Consider the following 21,554-nt stretch of genomic DNA (forward strand, 5'->3'; position numbering starts at 1 on the left):
ATTTAAGGAGTTCAAGTTCCTTCACAATGCACTGTATCTCATGAGCTTGTTCAACCACAGAACGGTTATTCACCATCTTGTAGTCATGAAAACTCTCCATGATGTACAGTTCACTGCCTGCATCTGTTGCACCGAATTTTGCATTCAGTGCATCCCACAGAATTTTTCCGTCGTTTATGTGCATGTACACATCACACAGACGGTCAGCAAGAACACTCAGAATGCATCCCACAAACATAGTATTGGCTTCCTGGAATTTTCTCCGATCTTCGTCGGTCATTCCCTCTGGAGCACCAACACTAGCGTGGAAAACTTTCAGAGCAGTAAGCCAGAGCGTGGTCTTCACCTGCCACCTCTTAAAGTGCACACCGGTAAACTTATCCGGCCTCAGTGCATCAGCGAATCCAGCCATAGTTAACTCAGGAAATTGCCTATAGTTAGGTTTTTGGATTGTTGGAATATTAGGCAAGTTCATGATTAATTCCAGTAAATAATTCATGACTAGAAGAGATACTAGCATGCAATAATCTAGCAAACTAGAAGAACAGCAAGACATGCATAACAGCAGCAAACACGTAACAATAGCTATAGAAACAGACATGAACAGAGGATATTGGACGTACTGATCGTTAGCTATTATGGGTGCGACAGTGTTGATGACGATGTTGGCGACGATCTTCTGCTGACGGCGATGAATACGACGATGAGTAGCACCGCCCGACTTGGACGGAAGACGACCCGTGATGACGAATTTGAGCAGTCGCGCACAGCGCTTCCCAAAAACCTAATTCGTCCTCTCCCGGTGCAGGATCGCAAAGACGAACGGTTCCGGATACCTGCTCTCCCACGCGCCGATGCACGCCGGCGTTCGGGATGGAGTAGACTACGATGGCGGCGCAAGTTGTGAGATGAGGCAAAACCCTAGGTGTTTTTTCGGTGTGTCTCTGGCCGCAACCGGTAGCTGTATATATATATTAGGACCAGAGGCGGTCTGCCAAGACATAAAAATAAAACGGCAAAAGGAAGTTGCGCTCCTGCAAGGAGACGGACCGGATTTCAGCGGACCATTCACGCCACGCCACGCCTCGCCTCGCCTCGCCACGGCCCGGCCAGGCGAGGCGAGCGAGCGCGCGCGTGTGGTTTTCCCTTTCTCTTCTCACACACCACTTAGAGTGGTGGAGAGAACCCACTATATAAAGAGGTCCAACTCTTCTTCAACTTCCAAGGTGGGACTAAACTTAGCACCACCACTTGCCATTTTACACATGGGCTTTGAGATTTCAGAAATTGATATGGGCCTAGCCCATTAATTCTAACACAATGCGTACTTGATATGCCCATGCCAATCCGATGTCCCAAAAAAATCTCCTCCCTTCTTCCGTAAAAAATAAATCACGGATGACATTATCAGTTATTGTATTTTGATTGGACTTTTTTTTTGCGTGGGATGCTCGGACTCTTTATTATAGTTGGTGGCCGTACTTCTTTTAGATGGTTAGCAGCGGCACTATCCAATGCCAACTTATGTATATGTCAGATTGTCTCACATAGATTTTTTTTAATTGAAAAGGCATATGACTTGGATGAAAGACGTGTTGAAGTATTTCTACGTGACATGCCAACTATTTGTGCGTGACTATATTTTGTTTGTAACGCTATATATTTTGAATCTCAACCATTAATATCTAATATTGACGATCAAGATTATTTAATCTATGTGGACGAATATAATGGCTTGTTTGCCTCTTGTCTTAATTATATAATAGATAGATTGCACCAATCGTTCTAAGTTAAGGTCTACCAAAAATAATAGGACATGTAAGATTGCAATCTATATCAAGAACAATAAAATCTACGGGCACATAATTCCTATTTGCAACAATAAGAACATCATTAATCCTTCCCATAGGTTTCTTAATGGCGGAATCCGCAAGATGCAAATTTAAAGAACAATCATCAAATTCACGGAAACCTAACACATCACACAAAGTTTTTGGAATTGTGGAACACTAGCACCCAAATCACATAAAGCATAACATTCATGATTTTTAATCTTAATTTAATAGTATGTTCCCACTCGTCATAAAGTTTTCTAGGGATATAAACTTCTAATTCAAGCTTTTTTTCATAGGATTGCATTAAAGCATCAACGATATGTTTGGTAAAAGCTTTATTTTGACTATAAGCATGAGGAGAATTTAACACGGATTGCAACAAGGAAATCAATCTATCAAAGAACAATTATCATAATTAAATTCCTTGAAATTCAAAATAGTGGGTTCATTGCTATCTAAAGTTTTGACCTCTTCAATCCCACTTTTACCAATTTTTGCATCAAGATCTAAAATCTCTGAATCATGGGGACGCCTTTTAACTAAAGTTGACTCATCTCCAGTCCCATCTTTATCAAGATTCATATTGGAAAACAAAGATTTAATAGGGGACACATCAATCACTTTGAGATCATATCATTATTACCTTCTAGATCTTCCGGTTTGCCGGCCATCTTATTAACTAAGGTGGCCTGCTTATCTATGACAGCCTATTTTTTGCCCTCTTTTATTTGCCTGATTTTCATTTGTATTGATTTTGAAATTTGGAGTTTTTGAATCTTTTCATATGGACTTAAACACTTGGGTACCCCTTGGCTTTCACCCAAGTGCCCCACTTCCCTCTCTAATCCTCATTTCCTCTCTGGTTCACATCAAAATAATATTTGGAATATTTTTCTTTATGAAAAATATTCATTTCCCTCTCTTAAACCCTAGCTAGATCAATGTGCTCCAAAGCAACCCCAATTTTTCTTGCCCACAAAAATCTGAGAAAAATCACAAATATTCTTTGAACCCTAGGGCACCTTCCTGAGAAAAAATATTTCACCACTTTTTGGAATATTTTTTCTATAGAAAATGTTTTCTGTTCTAGACAGAAATGGTGGTTTCTACAGCAACTACCATTGTGCTTGCTCCAATGTGGCTGATTTTTCTTGTGTATCATCACCTTAGTAGATGATTGCTAACCTCCAAAGCCCAGCTCCCAACTCCCAGTCGTTTGACCTCAGTAACCTCTCAAAGTTACTGATCAGAAACTTACTAGGCTTGTGAAATCTTTTCTACTGCGTCTGGATCCAAACCAAAGCGTGGTAATCTTCAAAACTACCACGAACAACAAGCCAGACATGAGTTTTGGACTTAGGTCGGCCTGAGTGCAAAGTTCACGCGGTGACCACGCGTGTACACGATGCCAACCTGCTTGTCGACGCGCTCTAAGCGCCGCCGAGCGCTCTGTTTCGCACGTGCTCGCTTCCCCGCCTGCCTAAGCATGCCAAACCTCGCCACAATCTTTGTCCTAGCTCCCTTAACTCTCCCCTGGCACTCGCCGACGCCGGAGCTCGCCGCAACGAGCACGGGCGCGGTCCGGCCAACGCAACAGTGCGCTCTGCACTGTGCTCGTCGCCTTCCTCTCGATCCTATGCTCGTCCCCGTTCGCCCACAGTCCCCCCGTGAGCTGCGTCGCCTTCTCCCCCTCTCACTGACGCCGCTCGTCGCCGGGCGCCATGTCCAGGTGTCACCGGCGGAACCCGATCCCCCCCTCGATGCTCGCCTATAAATGGAGCCACCCCCAGCCTCCTCGAGCACCATCCCCCACTCCCACACACTCCACAACCTCGTAGAGAACCGTAGACCGGTCGGGCAGGCCGCCGTCCCCGAGCTCGAGCTCGCCGGCGATCCCCTCGGGTCGTCTCCGTAGCTCTGGTCCCTCCCAGGCCTGGGCAACCCTTCCAGGGCCTCCGCCACTCTGCGGTGGTGCCCTTCCGCCCGGTTGGAGCCCCTGGAGTCGCCTTTGCTCGCCGTCATTGTCGTCTCCGGCGAGCTCCGCTTTCTGTCTCTGCTAGAGAGGACGATTCCGACGCCGTCCGACCACCCCTAGCTACTCTACGGGTATGGGCAGGTGCGCCTCCGTCTCCTCTCTCGATCCCTCCCTCTCGTTTTGGCCAAGGAGCCCTCGTCACCGGCGTGAGCTCCGGCGAAGCCGCACCGTCCCCTGTTTCTTTCTCCCTCTCCCCCTCACCTGACTAGTGGGGCCGCTAGTCAGCCACTCAGTACGCGCGCGAAGCGGTACGAGTGGTGGCGCCCTGAGGCTTTACGCCTTCGACGTCACCCCCAGTCTATTTTTATTTAAATTCAAATTTCATTTATATCCAGAGAGCTTCAAACAGCTATAACTCTTCAAGCATAAGTCCAAATGAATTGATTCTTTTTGCATTGTGTTCTTTGCAAAGAAATCTAGCAGCTCACCAAAAATGGGATTTTTCCCTGCTGTCTAGATTTTCTGGTGATTTTCAGAAGGGCACTTGATGTTTTCTTTTTGTGTTTATAAATATTTTCAGAGAGTGGAGCTTGTCTTGAGGATCACCAGAAGGCTTGTGAACCTCATCTGCATTAAGGCAAGCCACAGCAACATTTTCATGGTGCCATTTCAATATTTGTGATTTTCCTACTTGAATGAATGATTTAATCCATGCATTTAAATCACTATTGTGTTATTTATATTCTGTCAAGTGCTTGTTTAAGTTAATATGCTTGTGTTATAGAAAGTTTAAAGCTAACTAAGTTGGCAAAGAAACTAGAAATTAATTTTTGTTATGAAAGAGTAATATAGTTATGGATATAAATAATTAATTGGAGTTATTCTTCTTGCATGAGAAAAATGATAAAAATTGCTAGAAAAGATTCTGTTTAAAGTGAAGTTTAATCTTAACCAGAGAAGTGTCAAGAGTTGTTGATGGTTATGCTTAGTGTGAATATAGTTGACTCAATCTTTTCCGTTAATATGTGATGCATATGTTAGTGTTGCATTTCATGGCATACTATGACACCGGTTATTTTCAATTTAAGTTGAACCTAATAATAACACAACTTGAATATATATCGTTGACCGGGTCATGGTGCCACTAAATCGAGTTTTTCCCAGTGCAACCACATTTGCCTTTATGGGAAGGCCTTTATTCGGTCCGTTGTCATGCCTCTGGTCGGTGCCTCCAACGAGGGAAGGTTATGGGCATGCGGTACCCTGGCCCGGTAAGCAGACATAACCTTGTGTGCCCGTTGTTGAGATTTTTGGTACCGGTCCCCGTGAGGGACGTTTATGTTTTGGCCACGACGGTGGTCGTTGTGTGTTTGGTAGACACGGGGCCACCTAGGACTAGCCCAGTTGGGAGTGGGTCGGAGTGGCCGAGAGAGTGTCATGGCAATGGAGGGGTTTCGTCGGAATGTCGTTGGTCCACCCGAATGGGAGTACGAGGCCATGGGTTCCGTGGTGTGGGTACGGTGTGCTACCTCTGCAGAGTGTATTAATCTATCGATAGCCGCGTCCACGGTTACGGACACGCTCGAAAGTAGGTCACACCATGGGTCAACATTTAATAAATCTTGCACACTAAGTTATGAACTTTGCACTGTTGATGATGGCGGGAAGGTCATATTGTTGTTGAGACCAATTGTTGGTCGTGGTTGTGATCGCTGGAAGGATCACCGTTTAAGACCCAGTGTTGGTCGTGGCTGCGATCGCCGGAATGATCACGAGATATCCATAGTTAAAATCATGAGGTTGGTTGTGATCCAAGAGCGATCACCGTTGGTAAGTCAGTCCGTGGGACTTGTCGCACAAGAGCATGATCACATCATGTCGGTCATTTTGTTGCATTATTAATAATTGGTTAATTATCATGATATTGTTTGTCATTATGTTTATGCTTGTTTTGAGCTTGCAAGTGAAGGAAATATGCCTTAGAGGCAATAATAAAGTTATTATTTATTTCCTTATATCATGATAAATGTTTATTATTCATGCTAGAATTCTATTAACCGGAAACATAATACATGTGTGAATACATAGACAAACAGAGTGTCACTAGTATGCCTCTACTTGACTAGCTCGTTAATTAAAGATGGTTATGTTTCCTAACCATAGACATGAGTTGTCATTTGATTAAGGGGATCACATCATTAGGAGAATGATGTGATTGACTTGACCCATTCCGTTAGCTTAGCACTTGATCGTTTAGTATGTTGTTATTGCTTTCTTCATGACTTATACATGTTCCTATGACTATGAGATTATGCAACTCCCGTTTATCGGAGGAACACTTTGTGTGCTACCAAACGTCACAACGTAACTGGGTGATTATAAAGGTGCTCTACAGGTGTCTCCGAAGGTACTTGTTGGGTTGGCGTATTTCGAGATTAGGATTTGTCACTCCGATTGTCGGAGAGGTATCTCTGGGCCCACTCAGTAATGCACATCACTATAAGCCTTGCAAGCGTTGTAACTAATGAGTTAGTTGCGAGATGATGTATTACGGAATGAGTAAAGAGACTTGCCGGTAACGAGATTGAACTAGGTATTGAGATACCGACGTGTCTCGGTCATGTCTACATAGTTCTCGAACCCGTAGGGTCCGGACGCTTAACGTTTCGATGAAAGTTATATTATGAGTTTATAAGTTTTGATGTACCGAAGGTTGTTCGGAGTCCCGGATGTGATCACAGACATGACGAGGAGTCTCGAAATGGTCGAGACATGAAGATTGATATATTGGAAGCCTATATTTGGATATCGGAAGTGTTCCGGGTGAAATCGGGATTTTACGGTAGTACCGAGGGGTTACCGGAACCCCCCGGGGGCTTAATGGGCCATAGTGGGCCTTTGTGGAGAAGAGGAGAGGCGGGCAGGGCCGCGCGCCCCTCCCCCCCTAGTCCGAATAGGACAAGGAGAGGGGGGCGGCGCCCCCATTTCCTGCCTCTCTCCCTCCTCTTTCCCCCTCCACTCCTAATCCAACTAGGAAAAGGGAGGGAATCCTACTCCCGATGGGAGTAGGACTCCACCTGGCGCGCCCCTCCTGGCCGGCCGCACCTCCCCCTTGCTCCTTTATATACGGGGGCAGGGGGGCACCCTAGAGAGACAACAATTGATCGTTTGATCTTTTAGCCGTGTGCGGTGCCCCCCTCCACCATAGTCCACCTCAATAATACTGTAGCGGTGCTTAGGCGAAGCCCTGCGTCGGTAGAACATCATCATCGTCACCATGCCGTCGTGCTGACGAAACTCTCCCTCAACACTCGGCTGGATCGGAGTTCGAGGGACGTCATCGGGCTGAACGTGTGCTGAACTCGGAGGTGCCGTGCGTTCGGTACTTGATCGGTCGGATCGTGAAGACGTACGACTACATCAACTGCGTTGTGCTAACGCTTCCGCTTTCAGTGTACAAGAGTACGTGGACAACACTCTCCCCTCTCGTTGCTATGCATCACCATGATCTTGCGTGTGCGTAGGAATTTTTTTGAAATTACTACGTTCCCCAACAGTGGCATCCGAGCCATGTTTTATGCGTTGATGTAATATGCACGAGTACAACACAAGTGAGTTGTGGGCAATACAAGTCATACTGCTTACCAGCATGTCACACTTTGGTTCGGCGGTATTGTTGGATGAAGCGGCCCGGACCCACATTACGCATACGCTTACGCGAGACTTGTTCTACCGACGTGCTTTGCACACAGGTGGCTGGCGGGTGTCAGTTTCTCCAACTTTAGTTGAACCAAGTGTGGCTACGCCCGGTCCTTGCGAAGGTTAAAATAGCACCAACTTGACAAACTATCGTTGTGGTTTTGATGCATAGGTAAGAACGGTTCTTGCTATGCCCGTAGCAGCCACGTAAAATTTGCAACAACAAAGTAGAGGACGTCTAACTTGTTTTTGCAGGGCATGTTGTGATGTGATATGGTCAAGACGTGATGCTAAATTTTATTGTATGAGATGATCATGTTTTGTAACTGAGTTATCGGCAACTGGCAGGAGCCATATGGTTGTCGCTTTATTGTATGCAATGCAATCGCCCTGTAATGCTTTACGTTATCACTAAGCGGTAGCGATAGTCGTAGAAGCATAAGATTGGCGAGACGACAACGATGCTATGATGAAGATCAAGGTGTCACGCCGATGATGATGGTGATCATGACGGTGCTTCGGAGATGGAGATCACAAGCACAAGATGATGATGGCCATATCATATCACTTATATTGATTGCATGTGATGTTTATCTTTTATGCATCTTATCTTGCTTTGATTGACGGTAGCATTATAAGATGGTCCCTCACTAAATTATCAAAGTATAAGTGTTCTCCCTGAGTATGCACCGTTGCGAAAGTTCTTCGTGCAGAGACACCACGTGATGATTGGGTGTGATAGGCTCTACGTTCAAATACAACGGGTGCAAAACAGTTGCACACGCGGAATACTCAGGTTAAACTTGACGAGCTTAGCATATAACAGATATGGCCTCGGAACACTGAGACCGAAAGGTCGAGCGTGAATCATATAGTAGATATGATCAACATAGTGATGTTCACCATTGAAACTACTCCATCTCACGTGATGATCAGACATGGTTTAGTTGATATGGATCACGTGATCACTTAGAGGATTAGAGGGATGTCTATCTAAGTGGGAGTTCTTAACTAATATGATTAATTGAACTTAAATTTATCATGAACTTAGTCCTGGTAGTATTAGCATATCTATGTTGTAGATCAATAGCTCGTGTTTAGCTCCCCTGTTTTATTTTCGATATGTTCCTAGAGAAAACTAAGTTGAAAGATGATAGTAGCAATGATGCGGATTAGATTCGTGATCTGAGGTTTATCCTCATTGGTGCACAGAAGAATTATGTCCTTGATGCACCGCTAGGTGACAAACCTATTGCAGGAGCAGATGCAGATGTTATGAACGTTTGGCTAGCTCAATATGATGACTACTTGATAGTTTAGTGCACCATGCTTAAACGGCTTAGAATCGGGACTTCAAAGACGTTTTGAACGTCATGGACCATATGAGATGTTCCAGGAGTTGAAGTTAATATTTCAAGCAAATACCCGAGTTGAGAGATATGAAGTCTCCCACAAGTTCTATAGCTAAAAGATGGAGGAGAATAGCTCAAGCAGTGAGCATGTGCTCAGATTGTCTGGGTACTACAATCGCTTGAATCAAGTGGGAGTTAATCTTCCAGATAAAATAGTGATTGACAGAACTCTAGTCACCATCACCAAGTTAGTAGAACTTCGTGATGAACTATAATATGCAAGGGATAATGGAAACGATTCCCAAGCTCTTCGTGATGCTGAAATCGACGAAGGTACAAATCAAGAAAAGCATCAAGTGTTGATGGTAAACAAAACCACTAGTTTCAAGTAAAGGGACAAAGGGAAGAAAGGGGAACTTCAAGAAGAACGGCAAGCAAGCTGCTGCTCAAGTGAAAAAACCCAAGTCTGGACCTAAGCCTGAAACTGAGTGCTTCTACTGCAAAGGGACTGGTCACTGGAAGTGGAACTACCCCAAGTAATTGGCGGATAAGAAGGATGGCAAAGTGAACATAGGTATATTTTATATACATGTTATTGATGTGTACTTTACTAGTGTTTATAGCAACCCCTCAGTATTTGATACTAGTTGAGTTGCTAAGAATAGTAACTCGAAACGGGAGTTGCAGAATGAACAGAGACTAGTTAAGGGTGAAGTGACGATGTGTATTGGAAATGGTTCCAAGATTGATATGATCATCATCGCACACTCGCTATACTTTCGGGATTAGTGTTAAACCTAAAATAAATGTTATTTAGTGTTTGCGTTAAGCATGAATATGATTGGATCATGTTTATTGCAATACGGTTATTCATGTAAGTTAGAGAATAATTGTTGTTCTGTTTACATGAATAAAACCTTCTATGGTCATACACCCAATGAAAATGGTTTGTTGGATCTAGATCGTGGTGATACACATTTTCATAATATTGAAGCCAAAAGATGCAAAGTTAATAATGATAGTGCAACTTATTTGTGGCACTGCCGTTTAGGTCATATTGGTGTAAAGCGCATGAAGAAAATCCAGGCTGATGGGCTTTTGGAATCACTTGATTATGAATCAGTTGATGCTTGCGAACCATGCCTCATGGGCAAGATGAAAAGACTCCGTTCTACGGAACAATGGAGCGAGCAACAGATTTGTTGGAAATCATACATACTGATGTATGTGGTCCGATGAATATTGAGGCTCGCGGCAGGTATCATTATTTTCCGATCTTCACAGATGATTTGAGCAGATATGAGTATATCTACTTGATGAAACACAAGTCTGAAACATTTGAAAAGTTCAAAGAATTTCAGAGTGAAGTGGAGAATCATCGTAACAAAAATAAAAGTTTCTACGATATGATCGGAGAACTAAAATATTCGAGTTACGAGTTTGGCCTTCAGTTAAAACAATGTGAAATAGTTTCACTACTCACGCCACCTGGAACACCACAGTGTAATGGTGTGTGCGAACGTTGTAATCGTAATCTACTAGATATGGTGCGATCTATGATGTCTCTTACTGATTTACCGCTATCGTTTTGGGGTTATGCTTTAGAGACGGCCGCATTCACGTTAAATAGGGCACCATCAAAATCCGTTGAGATGACGCCTTATGAACTGTGGTTTGGCAAGAAAGCAAAGTTGTCATTTCTTAAAGTTTGGGGCTGCGATGCTTATGTGAAAAAGCTTCAACCTGATAAGCTCGAACCCAAATCGGAGGAATGTGTCTTCATAGGATACCCAAAGGAGACTGTTGGGTACACCTTCTATCACAGATCCGAAGGCAAGAATTTTGTTGCTAAATTCGGAATCTTTCTGGAGAAGGATTTTCTCTCGAAAGAAGTGAGTGGGAGGAAAGTAAAACTTGATGAGGTAATTGTACCTTCTCCCGAATTGGAGAATAGTTCATCACAGAAATCAGTTCCTGTGATGCGTACACCAATTAGTGAGGAAGTTAATGATGATGATCATAAAACTTCGGATCAAGTTACTACAGAACTTCGTAGATCAACCAGAGCACGACCCGCACCAGAGTGGTACGGTAATCATGTACTGGAAGTCATGTTACTAGACCATGATAAACCTACGAACTATGAGGAAGCGATGATGAGCCCAGATTCCGCGAAATGGCTTGAGGCCATGAAATCTGAGATGAGATCCATGTATGAGAACAAAGTATGGACTTTGATTGACTTGCCCAATGATCGGCGAGCCATTGAGATTAAATGGATCTTCAAGAGGAAGACGGACGCTGATAGTAGTGTTACTATCTACAAAGCTAGAATTGTCGCAAAAGGTTTTCGACAAGTTCAAGGTGTTGGCTACGATGAGAGTTTCTCACTCGTATCTATGCTTAAGTTTGTCCGAATCATGTTAGCAATTGCCGCATTTTATGAAATCTGGCAAATGGATAAACAAAACTGCATTCCTTAATGGATTTATTAAAGAAGAGTTGTATATGATGCAACTAGAAGGTTTTGTCAATCCTAAAGGTGCTAACAAAATATGCAAGCTCCAGCGATCCATCTATGGACTGGTGCAAGCATCTCGGAGTTGGAATATACGCTTTGATAAGTTGATCAAAGGATATAGTTTTATACAGACTTGCGGTGAAGCCTGTATTTACAAGAAAGTGAGTGGGAGCACTACAACATCTCTGATAAGTATATGTGAATGACATATTGTTGATCGGAAATAATGTAGAATTATTCTGCAAAGCATAAAGGAGTGTTTGAAAGGAGTTTTTCAAAGAAAGACCTCGGTGAAGCTTCTTACATATTGAGCATCAAGATCTATAGAGATAGATCAAGACGCTTGATAAGTTTTTCAATGGGTACATACCTTGACAAGATTTTGAAGTAGTTCAAAATGGAACTGTCAAAGAAAGAGTTCTTGCCTGTGTTACAAGGTGTGAAATTGAGTAAGACTCAAATCCCGACCACGGCAGAAGATAGAAAGAGAATGAAAGTCATTCCCTATGCCTCAGCCATAGGTTCTATAAAGTATGCCATGCTGTGTACCAGATCTATTCTATAGCCTACACTGATTTTGGCAAGGGAGTACAATAGTGATCTAGGAGTAGATCACTGGACAGCGGTCAAAATTATCCTTAGTGGAATAAGGATATGTTTCTAGATTATGGAGGTGACAAAAAGGTTCGTCGTAAAGGGTTACGTCGATGCAAATTTTGACACTGATCCAGATGACTCTAAGTCTCAATCTGGATACATATTGAAAGTGGGAGCAATTAGCTAGAGTAGCTCCGTGCAGAGCATTGTTGACATAGAAATTTGCAAAATACATACGGATCTGAATGTGGCAGACCCGTTGACTAAACTTCTCTCACAAGCAAAACATGATCACACCTTAGTACTCTTTGGGTGTTAATCACATAGCGATGTGAACTAGATTATTGACTCTAATAACCCTTTGGGTGTTGGTCACATGACGATGTGAACTATGGGTGTTAATCACATGGTGATGTGAACTATTGGTATTAAATCACATGGTGATGTGAACTAGATTATTGACTCTAGTGCAAGTGGGAGACTGAAGGAAATATGCCCTAGAGGCAATAATCAAGTTATTATGTATTTCCTTATATCATGATAAATGTTTATTATTCATGCTAGAATTGTATTAACCGGAAACATAATACATGTGTGAATACATAGACAAACAGAGTGTCACTAGTATGCCTCTACTAGACTAGCTCGTTAATTAAAGATGGTTATGTTTCCTAACCATAGACATGAGTTGTCATTTGATTAACGGGATCATATCATTAGGAGAATGATGTGATTGACTTGACCCATTCCGTTAGCTTCGCACTTGATCGTTTAGTATGTTGCTATTGGTTTCTTCATGACTTATACATGTTCCTATGACTATGAGATTATGCAACTCCCGTTTACCGGAGGAACACTTTGTGTGCTACCAAACATCACAACGTAACTGGGTGATTATAAAGGTGCTCTACAGGTGTCTCCGAAGGTACTTGTTGGGTTGGCGTATTTCGAGATTAGGATTTGTCACTCCGATTGTCGGAGAGGTATCTCTGGGCCCACTCAGTAATGCACATCACTATAAGCCTTGCAAGCATTGTAACTAATGAGTTAGTTGTGGGATGATGTATTACGGAACGAGTAAAGAGACTTGCCGGTAACGAGATTGAACTAGGTATTGAGATACCGACGATCGAATCTCGGGCAAGTAACATACCGATGACAAAGGGAACAAGGTATGTTGTTATGCGGTCTGACTGATAAAGATCTTCGTAGAATATGTGGGAGCCAATATGAGCATCCAGGTTCCGCTATTGGTTATTGACCGGAGACGTGTCTCGGTCATGTCTACATAGTTCTCGAACCCGTAGGGTCCGCACGCTTAACTTTTTGATGACAGTTATATTATGAGTTTATATGTTTTGATGTACCGAAGGTTGTTCGGAGTCCCGAATGTGATCACGGACATGACGAGGAGTCTCGAAATGGTCGAGACATGAAGATTGATATATTGGAAGCCTATATTTGGATATCGGAAGTGTTCCGGGTGAAATCGGGATTTTACCGGAGTACCGAGGGGTTACCAGAACCCCCGGGGGGCTTAATGGGCCATAGTGGGCCTTTGTGGAGAAGAGGAGAGGCGTCCAGGGCAGGGCCGTGCGCCCCTCCCCCCCTAGTCCGAATAGGACAAGGAGAGGGGGGCGGCGCCCCCCCTTTCCTTCCTCTCTCCCTCCTCTTTCCCCTCCACTCCTAATCCAACTAGGAAAAAGGAGGGAGTCCTACTCCCGATAGGAGTAGGACTCCACCTGGCGCGCCCCTCCTGGCCGGCCGCACCTTCCCCCCTTGCTCCTTTATATACGGGGGCAGGGGGCACCCCAGAGAGACAACAATTGATCGTTTGATCTTTTAGCCGTGTGCGGTGCCCCCCTCCACCATAGTCCACCTCGATAATACTGTAGCGGTGCTTTGGCGAAGCCCTGCATCGATAGAACATCATCATCGTCACCACGCCGTCGTGCTGACAAAACTCTCCCTCAACACTCGGCTGGATCGGAGTTCGAGGGACGTCATCGGGCTGAATGTGTGCTGAACTCGGAGGTGCCGTGCGTTCGGTACTTGATCGGTCGGATGGTGAAGACGTACGACTACATCAACCGCGTTGTGCTTGCGCTTCCTCTTTCGGTCTACAAGGGTACGTGGACAACACTCTCCCCTCTCGTTGCTATGCATCACCATGATCTTGCGTGTGCGTAGGAATTTTTTTGAAATTACTACGTTCCCCAACAGCAAGTACATTCAATGTACTGACCTGGCGTGTCATGCCAGATTTCAGGAAAGTCCCGTTGGAAAGGAGTGATGTTCGAGTCTAGATCATGTCCACATCGGTGTCCCTGTGCTATGGAGTTTCTGCTACGACGTTGTTCCGCTGACGCGTAGTTGTGATGATCGAAGCCCCTTTATGTTCACTAAATAATGTACATATTGTTCAGCCGCACCGTGTGTGCCGCTTGGCCTCGCTACCTGTAATATAAACTTTGATCCGCTAGCACCAATAAAGCAGTTGTTTTCTGTACCAAGATGTTGTGTGTTGCCAGGAGACATGGTCTCTGGGCTGGCAATGCATGGTAAACCGGTCGCTCTGAGCCGGATTCCACAACGCTTGGTATCAGAGCCGCGCTGACTGTAGGCCACGCTAGACTACGACGTGTTAACCGGACATTAGATACGAGTTTTATTTGAGTGCCAGTAGCATTGGTAGCTGGTTGTTGCACTGCATGCACTTGTTTTAATTTTTATGCTAACCTACTAATGGTTGTGAGTGTAGATGGCTCTGATGCCGTATCCGTGCCAGTTGCAGCTGATGCCGTTCACGTTGCCGCATCTCCTTCGTAACGTGTGGCGTCGGCTGTACCCCCTCGGTGACGATCCAGTCTATCGTGCGTACCGGGAGCGTCTAGCTGACTCAGTGTATGAGTATCACGCAGTGGTTACTCTGCGCACCAGTTCTGATTCTAGCACCTACACTCGTACCTCTCGGAGCAGTTACGCTTCTACCGCTTCTCAGCCTGTCCAGTTTGCTGCATTCGAGGTCCTTGTCGAGCTTCGTTACAACAAGGTCCGGATGCAGAACCACCCAGGTTTCTATTACTATCCTTCTCTGCACGACAATGGTCGTGTCTGTTTCCCTATCATTGATCTGGAGTCTGATAGTGTTGCTAGCCACCCTGCTCGTTATGTCACTGCTAGCTATCTTATGATCCATGAGCTGGCTCGAGAGCTAACTCGCGCTCGTACTGCTTTAGCCTCTGCTTTAGTCTCTACTAGATCTGCCACTACTCCATCCTCCCTGGGATTTACTCCTTATATTCCAGCCAGTTCTAGCTCCACTGTTGCACCGGTTACTCCTCCGAGTAGGTCGGGCGCCTCGACCGTGAATCCTCTCAGTGCAACTGCTGAGTGGGTTTCACTCCTCACTACTCCTGTAGCCCCGATGCTTCACCCTACACCTGCCCTTGAGGGGGAGCCCTCTAGGCAGCGTCGTCGTGTTACCTTTAACCCGAAGGTCTAAGTTAACCTCGTCAGTTCAGGATCCGAGTCCGCTTCAGGAGAGGACCCAACACAACCAGCAGAGCAGTAGAGCTCCTGATTATTCGCAGTCATCAGGATGGTGTACTAGTATAGTCGCATGAGTCATGAGGTTTCGTTGCATGTATGAGAGTAGTTGAACCTGGCATGTTGTTTATTTTTCATGTATGAGTCTATGTATAATTATGTTGGAACTCTATTTTATTCGCCGTGCTTTCTTCGTCATTTCAGCTTTTCTCGGGCTTTTGTTGCTGGCTTTTCCCCAATTTGTTTTGAATGTTTCTCATCTCGGTTGCGTTGTCTTGGGAAAAATCACAATAGGATGCCGCAGGGAGGCAGCAGTAGCAACGTTCGCGAGGGTACCCCTGTTCGTCGTTCCGCACGACAGGCAGGACACTCCCCCGAGCCATACGTTCCACCACCGCCTCCATCGCCAAATCCGCCCTCCACCGAGCAAATTCTGCGTATGTTTGAGGAAAGACGAAATAATGATCTGATTGAAATCTTAAGAAGTGTGCAAGCTATGGTTGGGCAGAATGGAAATCAGAATGGTCACCACTCCAAGCTATCAGACTTTCAGAGGGCCAAGCCTCCCAGTTTCAGTCAGGTTCTTGATCCCTTGGATGTAGACGATTGGTTATGAACCATGGAGAGAAAGCTTGAGATTTCTCGTACTGAAGAAGATGATAAAGTTCCGTTTGCAATCCATTATATTGAAGGCGTTGCTGCCATATGGTGGGAAAATGCCAAAGCCATGTGGCCTGCTGATGAAGAAATTACCTGGACAAAATTCAAGGATCAGTTCCGGAAATATCATATCCCTACTGGAATTATGAAGACTAAGCAGCGTGAATTTCTCGCACTCCTCCAAGGAAATCAGTCTGTGGGTGAATATTTGCAAAAAATCAATCATCTGGCCCGTTACTCCCTCTCTGACGTGGCCACCGAAGAAAGAAATATTGATAGATTTCTTGGTGGATTAAACCCGCAACTCCGGTGTACTCTCAGCATGTTTGATTTCCCAGATTTCCAAACTCTGGTGAACAAAGCTTTCATTGCTGAAAGGGAGCACAAGCTCGTATCAAACAACAGGCCTGTCAATAACGATCACAAGCGCAAATTTGAGCCAAAGAAAGATGGGCAACCCGTGTGTTGGGGATATTACCACTGGGCGTAAACCGGCCAGGAGTGGCCGGGTTAACCCCATAAGTAGTTCATCTATATCTGAAGCCTATGAAGACAGACGGTGACGCTTCATGAAGGCCCAGGGCCCAAAGCCAGTTTAAGGCCTGTAGACACAAACCGGCATTGATATGTAAACTTTTGTTGTAAGATAGAAGTAGCAGAAACCGAGCCGGACACGATTATGAGCCGGCCTCGGAGTCTGTAAACCGACGGGCGTCAACCCATGTATATAAGGGGACGACCCGGCGGCGGTTCAAGGAGAACAGACGACAACTCGAGACTCAGGCAAAGCGTATTCGCTCCCTGGTCATCGAAACCCCATCAATTCCATCACAACTAGACGTAGGATTTTACCTTCATCATAAGGGGCCGAACTAGTATAAAACTCTCTTGCGTCCCTTGTCCGCTTTAACCCCTTTAAGCTATCCCGTAGCGATGGCTCCATGACTAAGTCCTTTCTCTAGGACATCTGCCGTGACAAAACCACGATAGTTGGCGCCCACCGTGGGGCTATCACACGATGGTTTCAAGTTCTTGGAGGGCAACTTCGAAGGACTCAAGGGTTACGCTGTGGGTCGGATGACCAAGAGTCATCGCGGCAAGCTCTACATCGACGATGCAGGCTGGGGCCCCGAGGCCGGCTGAATCGAGTACGGGTACCGGGTCCCCTTTGGTGGCATACACGTCTTCATTGGCAAGATCGGCGAACCGGGCCCTGAGCCGGACATCTGCACCGACCTCGTCGAAACGGCTCAGCGTGCGAGATCTGCCCGGGTCAAGCCTGTTATGAAGTGTGCCTTCGTGGGAGTTATCCATGGAGGGGAATCTGAGGGTAGATCGAAATCTGATGGAGAGACCGTCGTTTATTCCGGCGACGAGTCATCGACCGGAGAGACCGAGTCGTTATATCAGTTACAAGATGGCCGGATTGGGGGCTGTTCCGATGGCGACAGTATTCCGGACCCCTTTGATCTGCCAAACCGGGTTCCGATCTTCATGGCCGGCACGCAACCGACGCTCCACTCTTCGACCGCAGCGGCGATGATTTCCGGGTCAGCAGCGGCCGGGGCAGGAGGCCCTGTGCGACCGCCAGCTCAGGTTCTATCTGATTTGTTTGACGCGTTGGCAACACTGACGGTGGAGGTTAACCCGGCGGATCAGGATGCACACAATGCGGAAATCGCGAGAGTGAAAGATCAGATCACCCAGGCCAAAGCCGACTTAGGAGCTGAGGATACCAGGATAGCCGCGGAGCGGGCCGCTTTGGATGCACAAGCTTACCGGATTATGCTGGATCAGAGTGCGTCGAACGAAGTCCTGAAGAGGAGGCACCGATCTCGCCTGCCGCCGGTTTATGACGCTAGAAATCTCTTTAGCACCCCAGGAGCAGGTACCAGTAATCCACCGATGGTAAACCGGGCGGAGGCACCTGGAGCAGTGGCACCGGTTCAGCCACGTTTGGTGGATCCGCCTCGTCAGAACAACATTGTGGCACCGCATATCCCCACGCCACCGGGTCACTATTCTAACCCGATGGACAACATTGTCGCTGCCGCTTCACGGCTGCCGGCCATCCCGATCGAAGGCGATTCTCCAGCGGCGACCGAGACGCGTCGGGTTAAGGAGCTTCTTCAGGCAGCCTTGATTCAACAGGAGGCTTATTCATATAGTCGCGATCGGATTCATTCCACTCCCCGTCCAAGCCGGAGTTATAGCAGGCGTATGGATGAACCGGCAGTGTCAAGCAATGCGCGGAACCGTGATCCGCCCTGTGGCAATAACCCGGCGGGTGGTGCTGGTGATGCTCAGGAGGTGGTGGACCGGGCTCGGGCACGCAGAGAGGCCGAGTTAGCGGCGCAGCATGAAGCCCGTCAGCTTACTCCGGTTTGTCCAACCACATCGGTGGAACCAGGAGTTACCTCTAGTTCTTTGGGAGTGCCATGTCTTGTCCCAGCGTTACGCAATGTGCGCCTGCCCAAGGATTTCAAGGGCCCGCGTAAGGTGCCGAATTACACCGCCGATTTATCCCCTGAAACATGGGTCGAAAGCTATGAGATGGCCAAGGAGATGCTGGACGTGGATGATGCAACATGTGCGAAGTACTTCACCATGATGCTAGGAGGGACGGCCCGCACTTGGCTAAAGAGCTTACCAGCTAATTCTATCAGGTCATGGGCCGAGTTGAGATCCCGGTTTATTCAGAATTTCAAGGATACATGCAAGCAACCCATGTCGATCGTGGACTTAGCTGCCTGTGTCCAGGAGGAAGGAGAGTCAACAACCCATTGGGTGCGCCGGGTTTCGGAGATTTTGCATTCATCAGACCGCATCAACACCGACACCGCAGTTTTAACATTAGAAGGCAATTGCCGGTTTGAACCCCTGAAGTTGAAGTTGGGACGGCTCAAACGTCATTGTAATGACATGGGAACCCTCATGGCTGCACTGGTGAAGTATGCCGACTCTGATAGTACCAAGGATCCCGAGTCTGACGATGATAAGACAGGGAAGGGAAAGAAGAGCGGCAACGCCAAGGGGCAGCACCACAACCCGGCGGGCCATGGAAACGGCGGCAAGCGTAAAGCAGACCACGGTTTAGACTTTGTGGCTAACACTAATACACAGGACAAGGGCCAGCGGCGTAAGGGTAAACCGCCCCAGCGCGGTGGAAGGCCAAGTCCTAATCTGGACCATTTGTCTTATCGGTTGAATCAGCCCTGTCCAAAGCATGGGACGAAGGAGGAACCGTCCACGCACCTCTGGAAAGATTGTTACATCATGCAAGAGTTCAAAAATTCTGATTCTTTCCGGTATGATCATGGACTAGGAGGCGGTTCGGGCCCCGGGTCTCAAGGGCCAGGTTATGGTGGAGGAAATTCCGGTTCAGGCTTCCACGGTAATCAGGGTGGACATAACAATCAAGGTAATCAGGGTAACCAAGGCGGCTATAATCATCAGGGCAATCAGCAGCAGCAGCAGTCGGGTTACCAGAGCAACCCAAAGCAGTTGAATAGCGGACAGTATCATGTCTTCACCACTATCTTGGACAAGCGTGATCAGAACCTTCATAAAAGGGCGGTGAATGCCGTTGAACCGGCGGTGCCCCGTTATTTGCGCTGGTCCGAGCAGCCGATTGTGTGGAGTAGAGAAGATGATCCGCCCCGGGTTGACAATCTGGGTCATCTGGCTCTGGTGGTGGCACCTCAGGTGGGAGGTTATAAGTTCACTAAGGTACTCATGGATGGAGGGAGTACTATCAATATCCTTTATTATGAAACTTTCCATCGCATGGGGTTAACAGATAAAAATCTTAAACCGTCCAATACGGTGTTCCATGGTGTAGTGCCTGGTAAGTCGGCATATCCTGTTGGTAAGATAGCTTTGGAGGTAGCTTTTGGAGATGAGCATGACTCGAGATATGAAACCTTGACCTTTGAAGTGGTAAAAATCAGAAGCCCGTATCATGCCCTATTTGGGCGGCCAGCTTATGCTAAGATTATGGCGCGGCCTTGTTATGTCTATCTGAAGCTCAAGATGCCGGGTCACAAGGGAACTATAACCGTGCATCGGAGCCACAAGATTGCTCTGGAGTGTGAAGAAGGTGATGCGGCTTATGCTGAGTCGGTTTGTGCAACAAAAGAGTTGAAGTTTTACAAGGACAATGTTGATCCGACAGATATGACTTCGTTGAAGAAACCAACTACAGAGCATGATCCGGCCCTGAAGTTTAAATCGGCTGATGAGACTAAGCTTGTTGACTTCGTGCCTGGCGATTCGTCCAAGCAGTTTAGCATCAGCGCTAACTTGGATCCGAAATAGGAAAGCGCGCTCATCGAGTTCATCCGTGAGAATCGGGACATCTTTGCATGGAAGCCTTCCGACATGCCAGGTGTACCGAGAGAACTCGCTGAGCACACTCTCAATGTTGATCCCAAGTATAAACCGGTCAAGCAGTTTCTCTGCCGGTTTAATGAAGAAAGATGCAAAGCTATTGGAGAAGAAGTAGCCAGGCTCTTGGCGGCTGGATTTATCGTTGAAGTGTTCCATCCTGAGTGGTTGGCTAATCCGGTGTTGGTCCTCAAGAAGAATGGCACTTGGCGTATGTGTGTGGACTACACAGATCTCAACAAAGCTTGTCCAGCAGATCCTTTTGCCCTTCCCCGTATTGATCAAACTATTGATGCTACGGCGGGTTGCGAGCGTTTAAGCTTTTTGGATGCATACTCTGGTTATCATCAGATCAAAATGGCAGTTAAGGACCAAGAGAAGACAGCCTTCATAACTCCCTTTGGAGCCTTCTGCTATGTGTCCATGCCCTTTGGGCTCAAGAGTTCCCAGGCGACTTATCAACGGTGTGTGCAGAATTGTCTGCATAAACAGATCGGCCGCAATGTTCACGCCTATGTGGATGATACTGTGGTAAAATCAAGGAAGAAGGAGACATTGATTGATGACTTAAAGGAAACTTTTGATAACCTAAGGGTTTATAAAATGATGCTTAATCTGGCCAAGTGTGTTTTTGGTGTACCGGCAGGCAAGCTCTTGGGCTTTTTGGTGTCTAACAGGGGCATTGAAGCTAATCCGGAAAAGATCAAAGCCATCACTTCCTTGGCTACACCGAAGTGTATCAATGATGTTCAATGCCTGGCAGGCCGGATTGCTGTGTTGAGCCGGTTTGTCAGTCGCCTTGGCGAGAAGGCCATCCCTTTATATCAGATGCTGAAGAAAATGGATAACTTCGTCTGGAGTGATGCCGCTAATGAAGCATTTGAGGACTTAAAGCGGCAGCTGGCTAATCCGCTGATTCTCACTGCTCCAGTGGACAGAGAACCATTGTTTCTATATGTGGCAGCTAATGCTCGGGCTGT

Source organism: Triticum aestivum, chromosome 5D (assembly GCF_018294505.1).
Source record: "Triticum aestivum cultivar Chinese Spring chromosome 5D, IWGSC CS RefSeq v2.1, whole genome shotgun sequence".
NCBI classification, from domain to species: Eukaryota; Viridiplantae; Streptophyta; class Magnoliopsida; order Poales; family Poaceae; genus Triticum; species Triticum aestivum.